The 22649-nt window shown below is 39.9% G+C and overlaps 1 long non-coding RNA gene across 2 annotated transcripts in view; it reads left to right on the top strand.

Moving 5' to 3' along the window:
• LOC111768838 (uncharacterized) overlaps positions 1–20525 on the top strand; it is a 71186-nt gene extending 50661 nt beyond the window's left edge. For both annotated transcript variants that reach the window (XR_002801425.2, XR_011428501.1), the window contains exons 2-4: positions 12557–12642; positions 13082–13139; positions 19763–20525. This is a non-coding gene — a long non-coding RNA (uncharacterized lncRNA). The remainder of the gene's footprint in view (positions 1–12556; positions 12643–13081; positions 13140–19762) is intronic.
• The last annotated feature ends 2124 nt before the right edge of the window (positions 20526–22649 follow it).

Raw genomic sequence — 22649 nt, 5'->3', positions numbered from 1 at the left:
GCAGGAGATAGACAGGGAAAGGGGAAGCGCTGTCAGGAGTCAGGTTTCTCCGATGCATGCAGACGGCGCTGTGCTCCAGCGTACTTGAGCTGTGAGAAGGCTGGATTAGTCAACTATCTAGACCTCTCCTTTCCTTTCCTCTCAGTCTTATTCTCCCATGATGTAAGACAGAGTTGACAGAGACCACCCTACAGTATCCACATCTTCCAAGTCACTGCTCTTCTTTCCTTAAAACTGGTGAGTGTATGATTTTAAAGCACTGTTTCCCAACTCCTACACCGAAGGTTGACTCCCAGCCAGAGGAGCCTTACTAAAAATGCAGATTTTGGGATCCCACTGTAGATCCATGGGATCTGGATGTTTGGGGTGGACCCCACGAATCTGCATTTTTAAACAAATTCCTTCAGTAAGTCTTATTCACACCAGTAAGTTGGGGAAACTTTGCCTGGGGAAGGGCACGCCGCCTAAACCAAAAGAAACCACAGGGAGGAAGTGCCTCCGAGTCCTCTTCCCCTCTTTCCTCATTGGCTTTCCCTCATTTTCCTTTACTCCCAACTGAATGGATCTCCTTTAAAGATCACTTTTGTACTTATAAGTATGTATATGCACATCTGTAATTTATATTTTACCTACTTTCAAAAAGACTTTGATATAATTTTCTTCTACGTCGAATATGCTATTTGTTATTTCTCTGCTTCATATTTGTGGTACTGTTTTAACCCTCTAGAGGGCAGGAATTAGGTCTTGACCACCTTTCTATCCTTCACCATTTTGTGGTAAAGAATGGATATTTTTTTTGAAGGCAACTAAGTAAAATCTGTAAAAAGTAATCAAAACAAGGGTTACAACAGAAACCCAGGGTGTGTCAGCTTTGCCAATGTGAGAAAGCATAGTCTGGAGGCTGAACACTGAGCTTGGGGTCAAGACCTGGCTTTTGTTTCCAGCTCTACCAATAATCGCATATGAAGACTTCAGCAAGTCCTGTGGCTTCGCAGTTTAATCTCCCTGTAAGCAGGGATAACCATCGCTTTCTTACTTCTCTCACAAAGCAGCCGAGAGCATAAGCATGAGAATATTGCTATTTAATATCACTTTTCACTTAGGAAAGCTAAAAATGACACCAACATTATCAATATCATCATTCCCAAATCTACAAACTGTTGAACAGGAGTTCAGTCTGGGTTCCCCAGAGATAATTATTTTCCCTCACACCAGGACATACCAGAAAAGATAAAACAATAAAAAAACAACGATTCCAGGAATTACATCTAGTTAAAATGTATATCAGTAGTCAGTCTTCTAACTCCCCAGATAATGCTAGATCTCAGGACAAGGAAAATAATTGGCATTGTTTAATTTTTGACTTGCTACCTAATGAACAGCTAAACCATTTTCATAGAAGGCAAAATTACAGTGCTGCTGCTGGTACGCAGCTACTGTATCTAAAGTTAATTGGATCTTCCATTATGATGAGGCCTGTTTTTAGGAATTTAATCTCTTAGTCTCTTCCGGTTGCTCTGAGTTGATGGTGAGAAAGGAGATATCTAGGGCCTGTGGAGGGAATCATGAGTTGGGGAGGAATCTCATTAGGTCAAAAAATCCTCAGGTATATTGAGGCATTACAATGTGCAAGCAGGAAGTAGGATCTGTGTAGAATATATATATCTTCTCAAAATGGAGTTTTTCAAGAAGGAAAACTGGCTACTTTTTATTGTAGTCTTTCTCAGTCTCTCTCCCTCTCTCTCTCTCTTTCTCCCCTAGACAGTAATGTGCTTTAGTTCCATTAGGATATTGGTGTTATCTGTGCAGACTGGAACAAAATAGCAATACCAACTTTTTTTTCTAGTCTGAAGGATTGCTCTATAGATTACCGAATTTAGCATCAGTTTGTTCTCTCCGGTGTTTTGGAACATGAAAAGAGCTTTCAAAGTGAGAGAACCAACTTGAAAAAAGCTTCAGCACTGTTGATGCGCCAAAGACAATGGGGTTTTCTCAGTTGTGAAATGGCAACTCACACTGTCACCTTGAAAACAGCGATGAATAAAGGTGCGGCTGCATATATGCCCAGCAACCTGAATGGCCCAGATAGTGGGTCCCTGGGGAGGCAAACAGCCAGCTCAGTGCATTCAGGGCCCATGAAGGGGTTAGAACAGCCACTTGGCCCAGGCTTCCGCACAGGAAGGAACTTCAGTTTAGAGTTTGTCATTTTCTGTGAAAAAAGGCTATTCATCAAGTACTTTCTGGTTATGTGACCCTATCAACACTTATGTGCAATTATTTATTGTATAATATTTCACAGTTTGCTGGACTGAGAATTCATCGAAGGGGAGTATTATGTCTTATTCAAATTTATGCTCTGTGCATCAACTTAAGTTGTTAATGTATCTATTCTTGTGTATTAAGAGCATTCATTTGATAGGGGTAAGCATTTAAAATATGCCATAATTTTGTTAACCCTGTTATGGTATTTCTTAATTTTTAAGTCACTAAGAGTCTAAAAATAAAAAGTGACTTAGGCCTCTCTAGACTTCTAAAGGCCCTGAACATGCTCTGGAGCCTGAAGAAGCAACTGACCTCAGTGAGGAGTGCTCCTCTACAGGTCCCTTGAAGATGTGGGAGGAAGCTGAGAGCACAAACTAGGGGGATAGTTGGTGAGAGCCGTGGACTTAGCCAGATTTCAAAATCCTTTACGAGCATTTCCCCAAATAGCTGTGTTTTAATGTTCTAAAAACAAAAATATTGCCTCTGTCTTTGTCAACTTATGTTAAACTTATTCAAATATTTGTTTAAATGCTGTGTTGAATAAAAAGAGCACGAACATTGCCGGGCACTTGGAAGACTTCAAACAATTAAATCACAAATTGATGAAACTCTGATCCTAATTGAAAGTGGGCTCCAGACTGAGAACTGCAGTTCAATCACAGTTCCCCTTTCATTGCAAAGCTTAGTCTGCCCATGAAATAGCCACAAACCTTATATATAGATAGTACTTTACAGTTTATAAACCATGCTCACATATATTATCTCAAGTAGCCCCAATAGAAGAACATTACATAATACCTAGAATGACATGACTGAGCTTTTTTTCAGGGGCAAAATTGTCTTAGCAATACATTTGGAGATCGATGATTTCATACCACAGATGGAAATCTGAAGGTGGAGAACAGAACTCCAAATCTTGTAGGATCTAGAAAAAACTAGACTGATTTTACAGATTTTAAATACCGTTTATATGTACATATGTGACTCCAGTGAGTTCACACAATGGTTTGTCAAGGGCTGCCTGCATTCTTTCATTGCCACCTAGAAGTCAAACTCACTGCAAGGAAGGCAGGTGAGGTTCTACTCTCCCCACTCATCTCCTGGGTGGGTAGTGCAATGATGTGCCACACTATATGTCCTCTCCGCCCCACCACAGGGCCCACTGCCCCCGACAGTGGCAAATCCCTGCTCTCAATTTTTAGGCAAACCAAACGGTTTAAACTTCTCCGCATAGACAATACATTACTAGAAAAATGTCTATTGCTTCTTTACAGTCCAGTAAATTAAAAAATAACCCCTGTCCCTGTAGCATTGCATTTTTGGCTTCTCACTTCAGATTTGGAAAATGACAAGATCTCAAGAGTCTTCAAAAGTCTTAAAATAAGTACTTAGAGCATCAGCACCTTTGAAGAGCCTCCATCTTGTCTTCTGCTCTTCTAGAGGCACATCCACCAGCAAAGACATAACGATTGCATTTTAACACACTGTTCCTTTTGGTCTCCAACAGGGAATTAAAGTAAGGATATTAAGTCCCCTCCATGTGCTCAAAATTCAGAGAAGTAAATTCAAGATGGCAGCATTCATGAGCCTGCTCTCCCTCCTTAGGTACCCAGATGTTGAACCTGGGCTGCTTACATCCCTCTTTTATACACCTATTCCTTGAGTTTCTCTCACTCCTCTCTCCACCTGTGATCCTGCGGCCATGTCTTCTCCATCTCATGTACCCTCTCTAGTCCTGGATTGCCTTTCTCAGCCTCAGTTCTACTTCTAGGTCATCAGGCACTCTGTCAAATCTTATTAAAATAGCACTTGAGAGGTTGGTCCCATGGTTAAGTGGTTAAGTTTGTGCTCTCCGCTTTGGCAGGTTTCGCTGGTTCTGATCCTGGGCGCGGACGTGGCACTGCTCATCAGACCATGGTGAGGCAGCATCCCACATGCCACAACTAGAATACACAACTATGTACTGGGGGCTTTGGGGAGAAGAAGGAAAAATAAAAAATTAAAAATAAAAAAAATAGAACTTGATAATTTAACTACTTCCAGAAATCCTTTCAGCTAATCAAAGGGGAGAGGGTTATTTTGTTCACTTTTAAAAATACGCCTCTACCACTGTTCCTGTCTACTTTGTTTTGGTGTAATGGAAATATCTGTGTATGGGCCTAATTTTTATTTTTTTCGTTAATAAAACTGTCTTTCAGTTATCACTGCTTTTCCCACATTCACTTGGGCTGCATGAAGTAAACATGTTCTTGCCGTTTTCCCGATGGAATCTTCGTCTTCCTGGTTAAATCTTCAACTTCTTATTCGAACTTCTAAATGACCACCATATCATGAACGGCAATGTGTGATGATTCATTATTAATATGCATGAAATATAATTCTCAGTGTGTATTTGTTAGCAACCTCCCATCTTGTCCAAGCCTCATCTACAGTTTTGTCCATGCCTAAACCAATTTTAGCTAAAAGTAAGACGTGGTGACCAAAAGCAAGGTCCAAAACCAAAGCCTTCTCAAGAGTTTCCCTCTCAACACAACTCCACTTGGAAGAACAAGTATGGAGGACATACAAAAGTTGTTGTATAGCAAGAGCTCATGTGAACAAGCGAAAAATAGGTTGATAGAGGGCAGTTCTTTAAAAATACTTGGAAGGGGTAAAGGGGCAAATTTGAACGATGACAGATGGCAACCAGACTTTTGGTGGTGAACACGATGTAGGCCATACAAAAGTCAAAATATAACAATGAATACCTGAAACTTATATAATGTTATAAACTAATGTTGCCACAATGAAAAAATACTTTGGGTACAAGCTTAATTGTTGTGGCATAGATATTTTATTACCTCAGACTGCTAACATTTATTGAGTACCCTGGGATAAAGGTGAAAATGTAATAATTCCTGCCCCCAAGGATATCACATTATAGTGGAAAACACTGACATTGGGAACAGATATTTAGAACATTCTACAGCATTTCAGAAAACTATTGTTCTTCCTATTTTGCATGGAAAGAAACTACCTAAATCTTAAAAAGATTAAAAAATTGTGCCAGGGTTACAAGACTAATACATGGCAGCAAGTGCGCCAGGATCCACATAGAAAGAAAGGAGATGAAGAGTTTTCAAAGTGCTTAAGAAGGAGAAATTAGTCACAGACTTCCTCTTATCTGCAGGAGCTCCTCCCAAGTTTCCGATAATATTTTTAACACATAAACTTGCATTTTATTCAGACAACTGGAAAATAATTTCCTGTTGACCAACTGAGTATTTTCCCTGAAAAGTTAGTACAAAAGGAATGTAACACAGTCCCTAATTATTAAGGTGGTGAGAAAATAGTAAATACTGGGTGTGTTGGTAGTAATGTGTGTGTGCACAATATTCCATTTATTCTGAACATATCTCCATCTTGTTCCTATATCATGTGTCTTATGAACTCAGACTCTTGGTCAGAACACATCCTGACAAGACAGTTAAACATAAACAAAGAGCTCTGTAACAAGTGCAACAAGAAGAGCATCATTTTTTTGTGAGCACACTTTGATACTCCGTGGAGAAATGCATTGCCCCCAGGTGAGGTTCTCTGTTTTCCTAGATGTCTCTAAACTGTAGTCTTACTTATAAAAAAAATAATATCTTGGTGTGTGTTCTAGAATTAGGCATTTAAGAATATCAACATGAAAGTGCTTACATTTACTGCACTAAATTAAATAGGTTATTAACTTAGAATAGTATTTCTCTGCATTTCTTTTCCAGTTCAGCCCCTTGAGCACAGTTAGCATCCACCTAGCATTTATGAGTGATAATGCCTAGCAGCATATGGCAAAGATTTGAATGTGACAGCAAACAAACAAGAGTCGCACATCAGGCATACAGCATATATATTGTTTGCCTTCTGAAGTCATGTCTTGACCAGCCTATATATTTGGAAAAAATCACTGCACTCATTATCCTTGGAGTGCATCACCATTCATTCATTGACTTATTCATTAATTCAAATATTTATTGAGCTCTTACTATGTCCCAGATTCTCTTTTTGCCTAGCCAACAGCAACTTTCTCCTTCTTCCATGGGGCGTAGTCCAAATTTTAGTTGTAACATCGACTCTTGCCCCACATGGCTCAGCTAAAACTCAATTGGTTTAAACCAAACTTGACCTCATTTGTTTTGCAAAGTATTGATTTCATTAAGGGTATAAATCCAGCACTGGCCAATGGACATTGAGAAGAAATCTGTTGGAGGGCTTCTGGAAAAGATTTCTTTGCTCTTAGAGTTGCACAAGGAAGAAACTATATTTGATAGTTTTATGTGTCATCTTGGCTAGGCTATAGTACCCAGTTATTCAATAAGACACTAATCTAGGTGTTGCTATGAAGGTATTTTGTAGATGTGGCTACTACCTACCATCAGTTGACTTTAGGTAAAGGAAGTTATGTTTGATAATCTAGTTGGACTTTCAATCAGTTGAAAGGTCTTAAGAGCCAAGATGGTGTTTCCCTGAGGAAGAAGACACTCTGCCTCAAGCCTGCGGGATAAGCTCCTGTTGGGTTTCCAGCCTGCAGTGCTGTCGTATGGATTTCAGACTGTTCCACTTCCACAACCGAACAAGCCAAACTATGATAAAATAGATAGATGGATGGATAGATAGATAGACAGATAGATAGATATCCTTCTGATTCTGTTTCTCGGAGAACCCTGATTGATACACTGTCCTTTTTTCAGTCTAGAAATTCAGATGAGAGAGTAAAAACATGGGGAGAACCTGGGTCTTTGATAATGTGATTGAACTTCTGAGTTAAACAATCCTGGAGCCTCCCTTATTTGGGGCTCCTTGTGATCAGAGAAAATAAATACTTTTATTCTTTGAGCCATTTTTAGTTGGGGCTTCTGTTACTTAAAGCGGAAAGCAACCATCTAATACAGAAACCATTGGAAAACAATTAGTACCATATATACAATCATACTTAGTCAAACCTAGAGAGTTTAGGATGATGACATGCTGGTATTTGGGTTATTTTCTTTCAGATAACAAAGAACTTACTTTCTCTGGCTAGGAAGGTCAGACTAAATGAGTGCATTTGAGAGTCTAGAAACTAATTATTATCTCTCTATAGGACTGATATAAAAGCAGGAAAAGAGGTTCAGTAAAGAGATCTCCTATGGTGATAGGCTGTTTCATTCTGTGTAAGGAAATCTTGAAAACATTATCCATATTCATAAAATAATAAAACTGTCTCACTACTTTTGGAAATTATTGAATAACTACCTTGTTCTTTATTTTACACTTTTGACCTTATCAAGAAAGGATCATCTGCATGATTCCTTATTTTAATATCTCATACTGACTATTTTAGTTCTATTTCACACTCAGGATTACAGTTACAGTTAAATTACAAACAGCTGTGATTCCTGCCCCAAGAATCTGTGTAGGTGTGCACAAAATGCTTAATGTCTTCTGCAGGGAACAGGTGTTGCACAGGCAGTGTAGGCTGGAATGAAATAAATTCACTCAGGCTGAAGCTATGAAATGGACTTGGTAAGATGTGATGTTTTGAGTCACACATGTAGGAAAAGAGGTATATGACAGAAACCCTGAAAGACACAAAAAGGGAAGCCTACGTTTCCACTGTGGCATCATCCTCACAAGTTAACCATTTCTAAAAAATTTTAGTTACTTTGAATAACAACTGCACAGAAGTGCAAAATGCTAAGTGGCAGCCCAAGAGGAATGGCAAACTGCAGTCTGCAGGGTTCTCTTTCCCAGGGACCAGCTCAGGATGCTTGAGGAACATTGCAACCTCACACAATCTTACAACTTGTTGACTTTTGTTGGGTTTGGTTTTAAATGGAAGTTTAACTTCCTCATTTAAAAAAAAAAGTTTTTTGTTTTTTTAGAAATGCATACTAGACTTTACAATAGACATTTAAATTGCACTCATTTTCCCTTTCCGTCCAGTGATAAAATGGTGGCCATTGGCACTTACTGAGCACTTAACATCTATTCAACGTGCTGGTACTGGGGATACAAAGGTGGAGAAAACGCGATAATTTCTAGTGCAACAGCATACTGTAAAAGAATTAAAAACTCTTCTCTGTGGAGTGATGTTCTGTATAATTTGCCTAACAAATGTATGAGGAAACATAACATTGCGTCCAGACTTTGTTTTCTGGGCTGATTTGGGTCCTACCAGAAGCAAAGGAAGGTCTTAGAGTCCCTTTGAACTATGCCAAGTGATGAGTCCTAGCAAAAATGCAAACTCCTGTGGCTCACACACGCAGTCTCCAGGACATATAAGTCACTTGGGAAGAGAGGATCGAATGCCTTCTTTCCTGATGGGTTAGTCTGAACTTACTCTAAGGTCTCCCCATGATAAAGCAAAAGAACTTGATTAAGCTCCTTGAAATAACTTAATAACTTATCAAGAAATTAACCTATCTATTTTTATCTTCTCAAAATGTGGTCCATCAACCATGTGCATGAGAATCTGTGGGATGCTCAGTAACACGGCAGTCCTGGGCACATAGGATGCTCATGGCTAACAAGCTCCCACAGGTGATTCTTATGTTTGATAAAGCAGATTAATAGAAAACCACTGATGTTGGGCCAGATGCCTTCTCCACCCAACTCACTGATCCCAGAGGCTAACCTAGATGGACTACATGAGCCAGGATCTCTCCCTCTCTGACTCCTAGTTGGCTCTGGTCAATGGACCCTAGAAGCTGACTGGAGGAAAGGAGGAGCGTGACGAAGATATTTATTTCCTGGGCTTTCTCTTCGCTATGTTGCCTACAGACAGCCTTCTGCAACCCCTAGGACTTTCACTTTTCCAGTTTCTACAGTGACTCATGCCTCTTGTCCCTTTGGGTGCAGATATGGTAACAGCTCCTCTGATGTTACCCGCCCTGGAGTACGACACTATTCCCTTCAGCCTGCCTGCACTTCGTAAACAGTCTCCTTGTAAATTAACTCTCCTCTAATTTAACGTGAGTGTGCCATTTGCTTTCTGTAGGAACCTTGACTGAAATACTTAGACATATTTAGTAATATTTTATAACTCATAATATTTTATGTTTTGCAGATTGCTCTTATATTTATTTTTTTATCTTTACAACAAAATATGATGTAAGGAAAGTAGATTTTTTTTTTAAAAAAAATCACTATTCTATGATTAAGAGAACGAAGGCCAAGAGAAGTTAAATACTTGTTAAAGTTCACCCCGCTGGTGAATGTGGGAACCAGAGAGCACGTCTGGCTTAATGACTCTGAATTTAGAGCTCTTTGCACTACATAAAGCTGCTGGTCTCCTTCTTTCCCCACCACGTGTCACATCACCTGATACCATTACCTGATACAACTGCAACTGAAATCACGTCTTTTGGGTAACAATGGACAACGAAAGAAAGAATGCAGCGTGATCCATGTATTCCTTTCAACTGAGGCTGGGATGCAGGCACCCAAGGACTGGGAGAGGAATATTCTCAGAGAAGATGAGCTTTTCCACAGTTGTGCATATGGTATATGCAGTTGGCTCTTACACAACCTAGTCTCTGAGGAGCTTCCCATCCAAAAGCAACTTAACCATCCCTTTCTTGAGCTCCCTCTGTACTCTAAGCCAGCATCTATCACAGCATCTCTACCACTTTCTCTGTGTATCTAGCTCTTCCTTTAGATTGGCAGCTCCCTCATGGCAGTCTACTTTTTTCATTTACTACTCTATCTCCAACTTCTTGCCTAGTTCTGGGCACACAGTAAGTGCTCAACAAGTATCTGTTGACTGCATAAAAGAGCAACTATCTGTCTAGTGCATCCATATACCAGCACCATTACAAAATCTTAGAGTCACTTTCTCCTTTCCAGTCTTTCTTATTCTCTAACCCAGCCAGTTGTCAATTTTTGTTGATTCTACTTTTCGAATCTCTCTTAGATATATTTCTTCCTTCTCATTCTACTGCCACTGTCCTAGTTCAGGTTCCCAATGCTTTTTTCCTTGTAGTTTCTTGTATTAGTTTCCTAAAATTCCTTCCCCTTGTTTTTGCTGGCACCAATGCCAGCTTAATCTTCTAGAGTCCAGCACAGAGCATCTCACTCCTCATCACAGCTTTCAATGGCTTCAAAACAATAGTTTATACACTTTAGCATATCATTCCAATGCTGTGTGCCTGGCTTCATATTTCCTTGCCCAAGCATCCTTTTGTATACTCTAACTTCTAGCCAGCCCGAACTTTGTCCTGTTTCTCTTACCCCTGGTTTCCTCCTCACTCTGTGCCTTTGCTGGTACAGTTTTAACATCTGGAATACTTTCCTTTGTCTGGTATATCTGTCTGCAAGGCTATGCTAAGAAGCTACACCTTCCATGAATTCTTCCTATTCTGCTCTTGTTCATCTTTTTTAGAAGTAGTTTTTCCTGGATTTGAACTCTCATATCGTCTTACTGATATCATTTTAGTGGCATTTAATGCTTTCTGTGTATTGGAATTATTTCTGTTACCCCTCTACATCTTACCCATCTATAGATGGTAAGGTCCCCAAGTTCAGGATGCATATCTAAATTATTCTTGTATTGTTACATATGGTGCTTTGTACGTAGGACGGATCAATAAATATTCATTGAATTAATATGTGTAATTGTACAAGGGAAGCATGGACAAGAAATGGGGCATCAGGATCTATTAAAGGTTAGTAGATGAGGTGATGCTGAAGACACAAAAAGAAACCAGAGGCATATATCACTGTAGCAAAGACATAGAGGCAAAAGGAGGATGCCTGAGCCTCTGGACACCTAGAGATGGCTTGCTTGCCTGAGTAGGAGATGAGAATAAGAGACACTGGCCATCAGGGGAGAAGACCCTGAAATTCAAGGGGAGAAGTGACTTGGACCAATGGGTGATGGGCAGACAGTGAAGATGTTCTTTATGACAAAATGACAGAAATCTTGGCAATAGACAGAAGGACAGATAGTCAGGAAAGAAGTGAATGTAGAAATTAAAAATTACTATAATTAGGTCCTGAATAAAACTGAAAAGGATGTGACCACAAAAAATGGCTGGACTTGGGGACCAACAGAGTTGACATGTATAGATGTTGGTAGAATATGGAAAGAGAGGACCAGAGGCAGGCATAGTTATGTCTAAGTTAGATCATTAGGCTGACCTTGGGGAAAAGCCTTTGATACCCAAGAGGATTTTGGGCCATTAATATCAGAAATGTTTAGTAGCAGCACTGACTTGGGAGACGAGGTTGCCTCAGAACTGCAGAAGAGGTCAGAGCAGATGTTCAGTTCTGTGAAAGGACTCTGAAAGCACTCACGGACTTCCCAGAAGCCTCTTCTTGCAGCTGTGACATGTATTAGATATCTGTTCCAAATGGGAAATACTGATACTCTAAGCAGTTTGTGTAGGTTATACCTACAGCTCTATCTGGGTCGCAACAGAATTCCCTTCCTACTGCAATTGTATGCTCTATCTGATTCCAAATCTGAGAGTAATTCAACATGCAGAATGAGGCATTGGTAACTCCTGGATTCTTTTTAGGCTTTTAAATGCTTTACTGCACAAGTCTAATTGCTCAATTTCTCTGCCAGAATCTCATCACTGGTTAAATGAATTCAGTAGTATTCACTTCAAAGTGATCTTGTGAAGCTTAATTAATGAATGTCTTATTTATAAATCCTTACAAAGAATTGTTTTACTTCAAACCTTCAGGATGAAACCAAATTGAACTTGAGTCTTTTTGCGTCAATGGCTTTTCAAAGAAATAGACTCTTTTTCTCCCTGTGGAGAAATCAGCATAAACACTATCGGAATTTATCTAAACAAAAGAACGGGGCATTTTCATCATTCCACAATAAAATGGAAATTTTCTTGGAAAGGAGGTGCTTTTCTATTCACTGTTCAATTTCTACTTGATTTTGCCTTCTCCCACTGCCTGTCAATTATCTAGGACTAGGGAACATTTAGATTTAAGTGGTGAGTAGGGTTTATCCAGGGAGACAGAATCAGGGCAAAGTTGCATATTACATTCATCTTTAAATTTCTGCTCCCTTGGCTGTCTGTGGCCTGTAACTATAGCTACGTGGTCAAATATTGTTTTTTCATATCTACCTCCCTTGGGGTATGTGGGTAAATGCCAAAGAACAAAATAGCTGGAATAATAGTTTTGAGAAATCTCTCCATGTTTTAAAAACCCATTCGTTGTATGGAAGACATGACAAATCTATGTAGAAATCTTGTTTGGTGCCCATATAAAAATAACCCCACAGTTCTCTGTGGTATTTGGCCATCTCCTGTTTTTTTTGTTTCAGGATGAAACAAGGTTAAATAAATCACAAGCACCATTCTACTGGAGTCAAGGTTACAGCAAAGAAAGAAGGAGTTGGTGAAGATTGAGGTTAGTGGTTGTAGAAAACAAGGTGGTCAGCTCTAAAAATGGGAGCTTGGTTTTGACAAAACTGTGAAGCAGGTAAAGACCGGCTTCAGTGTTCTCTCCTTTCCCCACAACTGCACTCCTCTCCTCTAGACGTGGCTCTCGGGGCCTCTGTGCGCTTAGGTTTCGATGGAAACTAAAATTCTATTGCTAAAATGCTGGCTGATGCTCAAGAGAGAGGTGTGGGGGTAATTATGGCTTATGCAGAATCAACTTTGGGGCCCCTTAAAAAGATCCAAAGAGGGGAAACAACTTTGGCCCAGTGAGGATGAGGATGAGGTTGGGTGGGGGTAGAGAGCTTCTCTGGAAGTGGAATAAGGAGTGACTTTAAGACTCAAATGGTAAAAACTTCAGGCACTGTACAAGTTGGTAAAAGAACTGTCTTTGACTCTTTGAATCACAGGATGTAGACAGCTGCCTATCCCACTTCTTCTGAAGGTGCCGAACAATAGACGCTACAGGTGAGAGAAAAATACAGCTTGGTTGGCACAACCAATGACCCTTGTACACAGCCCCAAGACACTACATTTGATTTTCAGAATTAAACCAAGTCTTTCCTGAGATTCGGAATCAACTTAATGTTTTTCATATCTAGTTTCCAGCTGGAACAAAATTCCAAAGTGCCGGAATTCTCATAAGAAAACTACATTTGCGAATATCCAACCCAATTCTGCAGATGCCAGAGGCTTGGATGACCATTACTAATAGTCCTGTTAAACTTCATAAAAGCATCCACAGTTTTGGCATCTTGTCCTGAGAGAGTTAGAAATCCTTTGATTTTCTACCTCTAGAACTTTTAAAAAGAATAATAGAGTGGAAAATGCTTTAAAACTATAGTATTTACATTCCATGAACTTATTCCGTGTGTAAATTATTGGCCTATTTTGTAAGGAAAAAATGTGGGGTTTTTGCACAGGATATATGTGGCTATATCATTGTCATACTGTGAAAAATCATGGATTAAGAAAAGCTGTAAAGAAAATAAGAAAAAATAAATTTCTGTTTTTATCTTTCAAGGCAAATAAATATTGGATTTCTCACAGTAGGCCTATAAAGTATTTTATAAGCAATAAATCCTTAATCTCCTGCCGAGGCAGCATGCCGTGTTGGAATAGGAATAAGAGAGCAGTTTTTCTTCTAACTAGCTCTGTAATGTTAGGTAAGTGTGGCAAGCACTCTTGATTGTCTACCCAAATGCCATTCTTCTAGGCTAATAGCTCCCTTTGTTTGTCAACTTTCCTAAGGTTGACAAAGCTTCATTTCCAGGGAGGCTGGGTTTCTCCTCATCCGCATGGATGGAATCATGATTATTCTAATCCAGTCACAGGACATCCTTCTCCTTTGTCATTGAGTGCATAAGTGGTGACCATGTGATCTGTTCTGGCCAATGAGATGAGAGGGGAAGTCACCTGGGGCCCCTCTTGAAAAAAATCTCTTTGCACTTAAAAATAGAGCACAAGAAACACCACCATAATTAAGTGATGTTACCTAAAATCACCAAAAAAAGAGGCAAAGTGATATCATGAGCCTCCTGATGTGTTGCAATGTGAAGTATGGAACTGGTGGCTATGAAGTGTTCTTGAAAAAAATGTATAATTTGAATATATTTATGAGGAAGCAATCAAATCTGGATTGTGGGACATTTTATTAGACAACAGTCCTGGACTTTCCAAGAATACAATCTCAAAAAAGACATTTCAACAAAAGGTAGAACAACTATTCTAGAATATAGGATATCAAAGATGCATGATCCTTGACTGAATCCAGGATTGAAACGGAAAAAAGTGCTCTGGAAGACTTCCGAGACAAATCAGGAAATTTGAATATGGACTATATTTTAGAAAAGGCTTTTTTTAATGAATTAAGTTTCTGGCATATATAATCATATCCTGATTATGTGAAGAATGTCCTTGTTCTCAGAAAAATTTTGCTGTAGGGTCTATTGCTGAACTGTCATGAGGTCTACATCTTGTTTTCAAATGATTCAAGATAAGAAGAGAGGCAGAGAGAGAGAAATGGCACAGGTAAGTCTAGAGGTCCATAGAGCAGTAGCAACGTCATCTGGGAACTTGTTGGAAATGCAGACTCTCAGGTCCTACCACAGAACTACAGAATCCAAATCTGACTTTCGACAATATTTCTAGGTGATTCCTCTGCACATTAAGGTTTAAGAAGTAGTTCTGTAGCACATGTAGTCTGGCCAAACAGCCATATTGTTGTGTGTACATGGACAAATGCATGAGCCTTGTCTGCAGACAGAACGAGGAGAATAAAGCAGATGTGCAGAGAGAAGCAGAGGGGTAAAATCACAGGGTTCTAGACAAACAGCAAGACTATTCCAATTGCTACTCCCACATAGTGATGTAAAGCAACGACAATCAATTGTTAATCTCTCCCACAGTTTTGGGGTTAGCTGAGTGCTTCTCCTTGGAGTCTCTCATGTGGTTGCAGTCAGACAAAACCCTTGGAATCATCTTGATGACTTCCTTACATGTCTGGTTCCTGGGCTGAGAAGACTCAAACAGCTGGGGGCTGGAACAGATGGAGCTCCATGGGCATCTCTCTCTATCTCCGTGTGGTCTTTCCAAGTAGTCTATCCCACTGGCAGCTTCTGGACAGCTGGACTTCTTGAGGCTAAGAGTTCTAGGGGCAAGTTCCAACAGAGAGAGCCAGGTGGAAGCCGTATCAACTCTTATGACATAACTTTGCTTCACAAGTCATCTACACTCTCCTATCATGGTCCTGTATTAGTTAAGGCAGTCACAAAGGCACACACAGTTTCAAGAGAAGAGGGCATAGATTTCAAATTTTGGTGTAGCAGTGGCAAGGCTCAGGAAGAGCATGTGGGATGTAAAATACTGTTGTGGCCATTTTGGGAAAATATAATCTGCCATAGAGAATAAGCTCAATTCTGGACCATCCAGAGATGAGGTCCGATTGTACTTCCTTCCCTTGTGTTTTGTTAGATACCTTGTATCTTTGCAGAAAACTCACCTTTTCATTTTGTGTGTGTGTGTGTGCTAGATAGAGTGGGTTTCTGTTACTCATGATTAAGATAGGCTTGACTAATGGATGTTAAGTAATGGTTTCGGACATTCTTCTCCAAACTTGACTTCTGTCTTCGAAATGAATTCATTCAATCCTTATCTTATTCTAACAAGGCATGATGAGATTGCTGAGGAGCACATACAATCTCTTTGACTGATCCCTAGAAAAAAAATAAGTGCAATGTGATTGCCTGGTTGGTAGGATCCCTGTTACAGCAAGACAAGTAGCAAGGCTGGCCAGGCTGAATGTTGCATACTCATAGCAAGCACCATTACTGATTCGGCAGCTTAGCAGTGCTTTTCTAGGTGTGGTTCAGGAATTGCATGCATCTGAAGGACATGGGGGAGCTTATTACAATGCAGCTTCTTGGACTCTATCAGCATCTCTAGTGTATGGAGCCCAGGAACCTCCATTTTAAAATCTCCCTTTATGAAGCTCTTTCCTAAATCTGTGCTTTTCAAACTTTAATGTAAACCTGGGATGGTGTGTGAGATTCTGCATTTTAAGACGCTCCCCAGTGATGCTGATGCTGCTGGTAAGCAGATCACACTTTGAGTAGCAAGACCTTAAAGCAAGACCTCAAAGTGTGGTCCCTGCACCAGAAGCATCAGTACCCCCTGGGAACTTGTTAGAAATGCAAATTCTGAGGCCCCACTCCAGATCTACTGAACCAGAAACTCTGCGGGTGAGACCCAGCAATCTATAGTCTACCAAGCCCTTCAGATAATTCTAATACACGCTCAAGTTTGAGAACCACTGCCCTAAGCAACATCTGATTGGTAGAGAGCAGTGGTTCCCAAACACGGCTGATCAGAATCAGCTGGGGTGAGAGTGACCCTCCTATGGATTTTTAGACTCACTCAGGAGATTCTCATTCTATAGGGCTGGGCTGGGCCCAGTGATGCTGAAGTCAGCCATGGTGGGGAACCACTGGTTTAGAGTGATTAGAAGGACAATGATCCCAAGGAAAGGCTAATGCAGTCTGGGAGACAAAGCTAGAGGGAGGAAGAGAAAAAAAGGATCAAAATGGGAAACTCACAGTTACTTAAATAATTAGTATGTGACAAACCCTGGGCGAGAGGTTTTATATAATGTCATTTAATTGTCTAGAGTACACTACATGGCAAGTACTATTACCTCCATTTGATAAATCAGAGACTAGAGATAAAAATTGGTAAATAATTTGTCCGCAGTCACACAGTTAGTAGTGGAACAGAAAATTAAAGCCAAGCTTCTTTTACTTTAAATCTTTTTCCGTTTTCCTCTGTAATTTAAAAAAGACTTTGTAAGGTGGTTGAAAGGATGTCTGGCAATCACGAAGAGGGGGTGGAAGGAGACCACTATGGGCAGTGCAGTACTGAATTAACAGTGTGCATGTCAATTTCCCCACCTAAACTGTGACAACATTGGAAAGAACCATGTTGTCATTTCTTTATTCATTTATTCACTCAATACACATTTATGGAGACTCAACAACGTATTAGACACTATCCTAGGTGCTGAGGATAGATACAGTAGTGAAAAAAATGTCTTCAGGGAGGTTATAGTCCTGTTCGTCTTTGTTTCTCAGTACCTACCAAAGCAGATGTCGCACAATAAACACTCTATAATTATTGCCTTATGCATTATCTGTGGATGGATAATTTAAAATTAACTGTAGAATTAGTCATAGCTGAGCTATTGAGCCAATGTATTAGCCAGGGTCTAATTACATAAAGCTCTGATTTCCCTTCCTACTCTGTTTTATCTGGGGGGGAGGGGGCACGGAATATTGATGATAATTAATGACATAACCAGCGGACTAAGAAAGAGAATTTGTTACTTAGCAGCCATGAGGAAAGTCGTTTAGGAGGAAAGTTGAAGTAAATTCAACTGAATTGCTATAAATGAGTCCTGGGAATCAACTAAAATGTCATTGATCAGAGTTTTCCTATTGCCGCTAGTTATGTGGGTAATAGAGATTGCTGAGCGTCTTTCAAGTGTTTCCTTCAAATGTACTTTCCTACATCTTTGGCAAATTTTTAATTGCTCCTAGAGTGAAATTAGACATAGTAGTTAAGAACTTTTAAAATGAAGATGTAATTAGTAGTAATGAAAAAATAAACTTATATAATATGGTTAATTTTTAAAATAGTCTGTGAAAGATTTCATTTGCCTTGCTAATGTAATAAATGGAGTGCCTGAAGAATACTGCTGGTGACAAAAATTTACATTGTCATTTAACACTTGTTGATGTGGTCCCTGATAGTATTAAGATTCTCCTAACTAAGATAAACCATTGACAGTCCAGGTTGATGTTTTTGAGTCTCACTACATGCCTCCTTCAGGAAGCTCTTGAAAAAGAAATAGTGTTGCTGTTGTTTAGGTTTGAGAAGATTAAGAGGCAAACGATTAGCTGTCTAAGAATCTTTGAAGCATTTACTGACATTTGAAGGTTATCAACCATTCCCCAAATTAAGTAGGTTATTTACAAAAACTTCATCATATAAAATGTGCCTTCAGGTGGAGGATAGTGAAAGAGGGGATGGCATTTATGGTTACTTGACATACACTATCCCCATTTTATAGCTAAGGGATCAGCAGACATAATAAATAATGTTCTCAAGACCACTCAACTAATGAGTATCAGCCTAGGATTTCCCGACTCTTCAGCATGAGGCTGTCCCACAATATCCGAAGGAAGAATTCTTCAGAAAGAGAACTTGTTACATTTGAATGAGATACGTAAGAAGATTATGGTAGTTTCCATCATTTAAAACAAGAACAGATTCTAATATATCTGGAGTTATCCTTGTGTTCCAATGTTTCAGTCTCCCCCTCTTCCTGAAAACTAAAGAAATAATAAGATCAGGAATGGCATTATTTTCTTTGACATCTGGGACTGTAGAATGCAAAGTTTGCTTTGCCAACATCATCCTCTATGTGGAACCTTTCCTGACTTTCCTAGTGTGCTCTGTTTACACAACTCCTGTAGTCGTGTTTTTCTCATTAAACTGTGGCTTCCTGAGGGCAGGATGGTACTTTATCCTGCATCTCTGGCTGTGGAGGGAATGTATCAATAGTTCATTTTTCAGAGGACTTTGATTATTAACCAGCTGAATCTTCTGGTGGCAGACTAGCAATTTTTTCAACAAAATTTATTGAGTACCTAATACATGCCAGGCAACATGTTAGGCACAGAAGACAAACCATCAGTGAAAAAACAGACAGCTCGTCCCAGGGCTTCTTTGCTATAGAGCTCCAGGGGCACCAATCACGCCATAAATCCATGTGTCCAGTGCAGCCCGGGTTGTGCCACACAGCTTGTGTGGCCGTCAGGAGGGACCCTGATGTGCCCCTTAGCTCAAACTGCCACAAATCATATGATATTACGCACCAAAATAAATAAATGTGCTGTCTCTGCATGCAATTTGAAGGATGAGCATGTGTTTGACATTACTCCAACCCATCCTTAGATTCAGAACCATCTGACTTTACAAACTGCAGTGCAAAGTTTAGCGAAAGCATAAGGGAAGGACAGGAGGACCGGTCCTTCCAAAGAATCAGATTCAAACAGCTACCCTCCCTACACCACGCCCTCCCCTGCACCCCAAACATTGTCATCTCAGACAGGATAACTTTGTAACTTCGTAATATTTTGAACTTGCAGCTCTCTGTGCATTGTTTTTCTCCCTTCTCCATGCTGTTCTAGAAAGGAGAGGACACATTGTCTAGACCCCACGTCCACAGCAATGTTAGCCGAATGCCAGAGACTCGTGAACCTACTCTTTCCTCCCTTCTCCCTCTTTTGTTTGCTATTTCTCCCAATAATCTTTCATAAAACGTCTTAACACCATAGGAGGTTTCTAGTGGATCCATATACTTGTGCTTTCAAAACAACATTTTATCTCCCTGACTCACAGGCGGAGTGGAAAAAAGAAACACACCAAAACAAACCCCTACATATTCGAAATAATCTACAAGGAAAGCCTGCATTGGAAATCATATTGCCATATAATTATCCTGTTTACAATCTCTCATACATCTTTTCTCATAGAAAAATGCGGATTTGGAAACAAAGCAGGAAAATGATGCCAGAAAACCCTGGCAAAGCTCTGACCACTGCCTGCTGAGGAATGGCTGCGGAGGGAGAGAAATGTGTTTGCAATTAGGACTGCCCAGAGCAGGTCCGATTACATCTGCACGCAGCCAAGCTGAAGAGATTTCCAGGGTGAACTTGTCGTGTGGGCCTAAATGGATAAAAGGGAACTTAGACTGGGGCCATTACAAGGAAATAAACGGGGCCTCCCTCTGCCCCTCCTCGTGTCACCCTTTTCTGAGCTCATTCCTACCTCTTGGATGAAGAAGAACAAAATCACCATCATTTTAGGCCTTCTTATGTTATAATTCGCAAGGTTCTCATGCCTTTTTCAGCAATAAACAAAAAAGGAGAAATAAAATGAGTGTTGTGAAGTGGTCTCCATGCTGATTGTGATTTACAGAATGACCAGGGGATATTAAAGAGATGCCAGCAAGACTCTGAAATAGCCAAAGGCTCACCATCGTGCCTCTCTGCTTCAAGGAGCAGCCTCCATCCTTTGCTTCCAGGCTCTAAATGCACCCACCATCGACTCTTCAATCTCGCATCGATCTGGTAGGACAATTAGCTTAGCCCACTCTCAAAGGCAAAGCAAGGCGTTCTCTGCAAAGAATTAAAAGCAATTAAGGTTTCTCTTCCTTGCCACAATTTTCTAACACAAAAATGCTCCACTGAACCTGCTGCCATTCCCTCAAATAAAGACAAAAAACGCAAAACAAAAGTTTGAGTTTCTCGTTGCATCCTGATATACCTGTTGGGTTTTGGTCATTGCGGGTGTGTGCAAGTGTATCTGTATGTTCTGTCCCACAGAGACCAGTTCTATATTCTTCACGAGACTGAAGAGATGGTTTCACAGCCATTCATAAATTTATCCCCTCCCATTTCCCTCACTATCTCTTGCTCAGAGACCTTTCAACTGAATCTATATTATTGCTTTTTAAGACCTTTTGATCAATTATAACAAGTCATAATACTACTACTTTGTATGAAATCTTTACTTAGAGGCCCCTGAAGGCCTTTTAAGAGGTTTTAATAATTTCACACAGTGCACTATGCCCCCTACCACCACCGCTCTTGCCCACACAAAGATGAAGAAACTAAGAAAGCAATTAAAAAAGGGTCCACATTTCTCTAATACTGTACCTTTTATTACCAATTTATCTGGGATAGTTCTTTACTGAGCAGAATCTATTTTAGCTATCTACATTGTGTTTCTACATACAAACAATTTTTTTGCCTCCATTTTTCAGTAAGAAGATCATTTTTGTAAATGGTGTCTTTAATAGGGCACCCAGATAATACAGAACCCAAATTGGGATATTTAAGAGTAATGAGGCACTATTTACAATTATTCTAGGACAGCAGCCATAAATTGGCACTGTCCTGGGCTAATCGCTTTGTTTCTTCTCCTTGTTCTTAAGTGACTTATCTGAATTTATGGAGCTGTGGTCGACAGGGCTCTCTGGATTGCAAAACTCAATTGTTCACATAGCCTTGCCCTCCCATCCATTATTGTCCAGATCCCTTGCCTAAACCTGCAAGGTGGCCATGATAAGGAGACATCCTGGGAGTTGGCACCTGAGCCTCTCTATTTGTTTGGAGTACCGTCATAGTTTCTGTGGTGGTCTGGAGAAGGTATCCTGGACAGTCTAGAAAAAATACTGAGAGGGTGATGTTAGGGAACTTTCTTATATTACCACCAGAAAAGGGCCATTTACAAACTGAGGGACAGTAAAAGTCCTCTTTGTAAGCCAGCTTTGACCTTTTCTGGAGCCTCCTTCAGTAGTCTATCATGGATGGGAAAACTAAGGACTTAGTTTTTAGCTGTGGAGTAATCCAGGCTGTCTGGCTTCCCAATTAGTTACTTGAGGCCCTCAATTTCTGGTGACCTACTCTTAGGAAGTCTGCCCTGTGGAACACTCCTGACCTGCTGGCCAGCTGGCTCCGATGCCATAGGCTTGCATCTCTCTGGACATTTGGTCCTCATCCCCCTTTTTATTTGACTTGTCAACACAAATCCTCTCCCTACACAGCCAAACGTGTAATAATTTCTCTCTCAAAATCTGTTTTTTAAATATAAAAAGTTATTTTTGAGACTAGTTTCATTCTCATACAAATTCAGTATTTCACCAGGGTTGAGTTTGTTGGAATTTGGATTAAATTTTTTTCCTGAAGTTATAAGTCATATACCATGGGTTTAAACATTGTCTTCTCTGGATATGGGATCATTTGGGATCAATCTTCACCTCCCACCCCCCATCAAAAATCATCTTCTGTTTCAAGATTTTGTGCCCCTTTTCATGTTTTCTCAAATGAAATGGTCTTCAAGACCTTATATCTTGATTTTGGCAGACATGTTTTACTGATGGAGTGAGAATTCCCAGTAGTCTAGCTGAAGGACAGAGGATTAGTGTGCCCCTCTTTATTTCTTGAGTGCTGTTACAGCAATACCAGTAATAAATGAAGAATGCTGCTTCTTGCTGACAATTTTCAGGGACTGATTAAATATTTGCATGACATGACTATAGTCCTGAATAATGTCTGAGATGTCAAGGAAGAGCAACCCAAGCCTCTCCCTTCCTTTCTGCTGCTGATGAAAAGACATTCAGCATTAAGCTGAGTAACTGTAATACAGAGACACTATATCTTTCCTCTAGTGATTCATTGCTATCTATTTTTAAATGTAAGTACATTTATATAAAATGATAGTGTCGTGCTGTGCCTAGGCTTTTCACATTATTGCTTCATTTTCCCTTGCCATGTAGTCATGCATTCATTTCTAATGGAGATTCAAAAATCAAAATGTTATCAATTCAATTTCCACAGGTAGCTCTGGATATTTGAT

Source organism: Equus caballus, chromosome 18 (assembly GCF_041296265.1).
Source record: "Equus caballus isolate H_3958 breed thoroughbred chromosome 18, TB-T2T, whole genome shotgun sequence".
Classification (NCBI taxonomy): Eukaryota; Metazoa; Chordata; class Mammalia; order Perissodactyla; family Equidae; genus Equus; species Equus caballus.
Note: the sequence above shows the minus strand (reverse complement) of the source record. Positions and strands in the feature narration are given on the sequence as shown.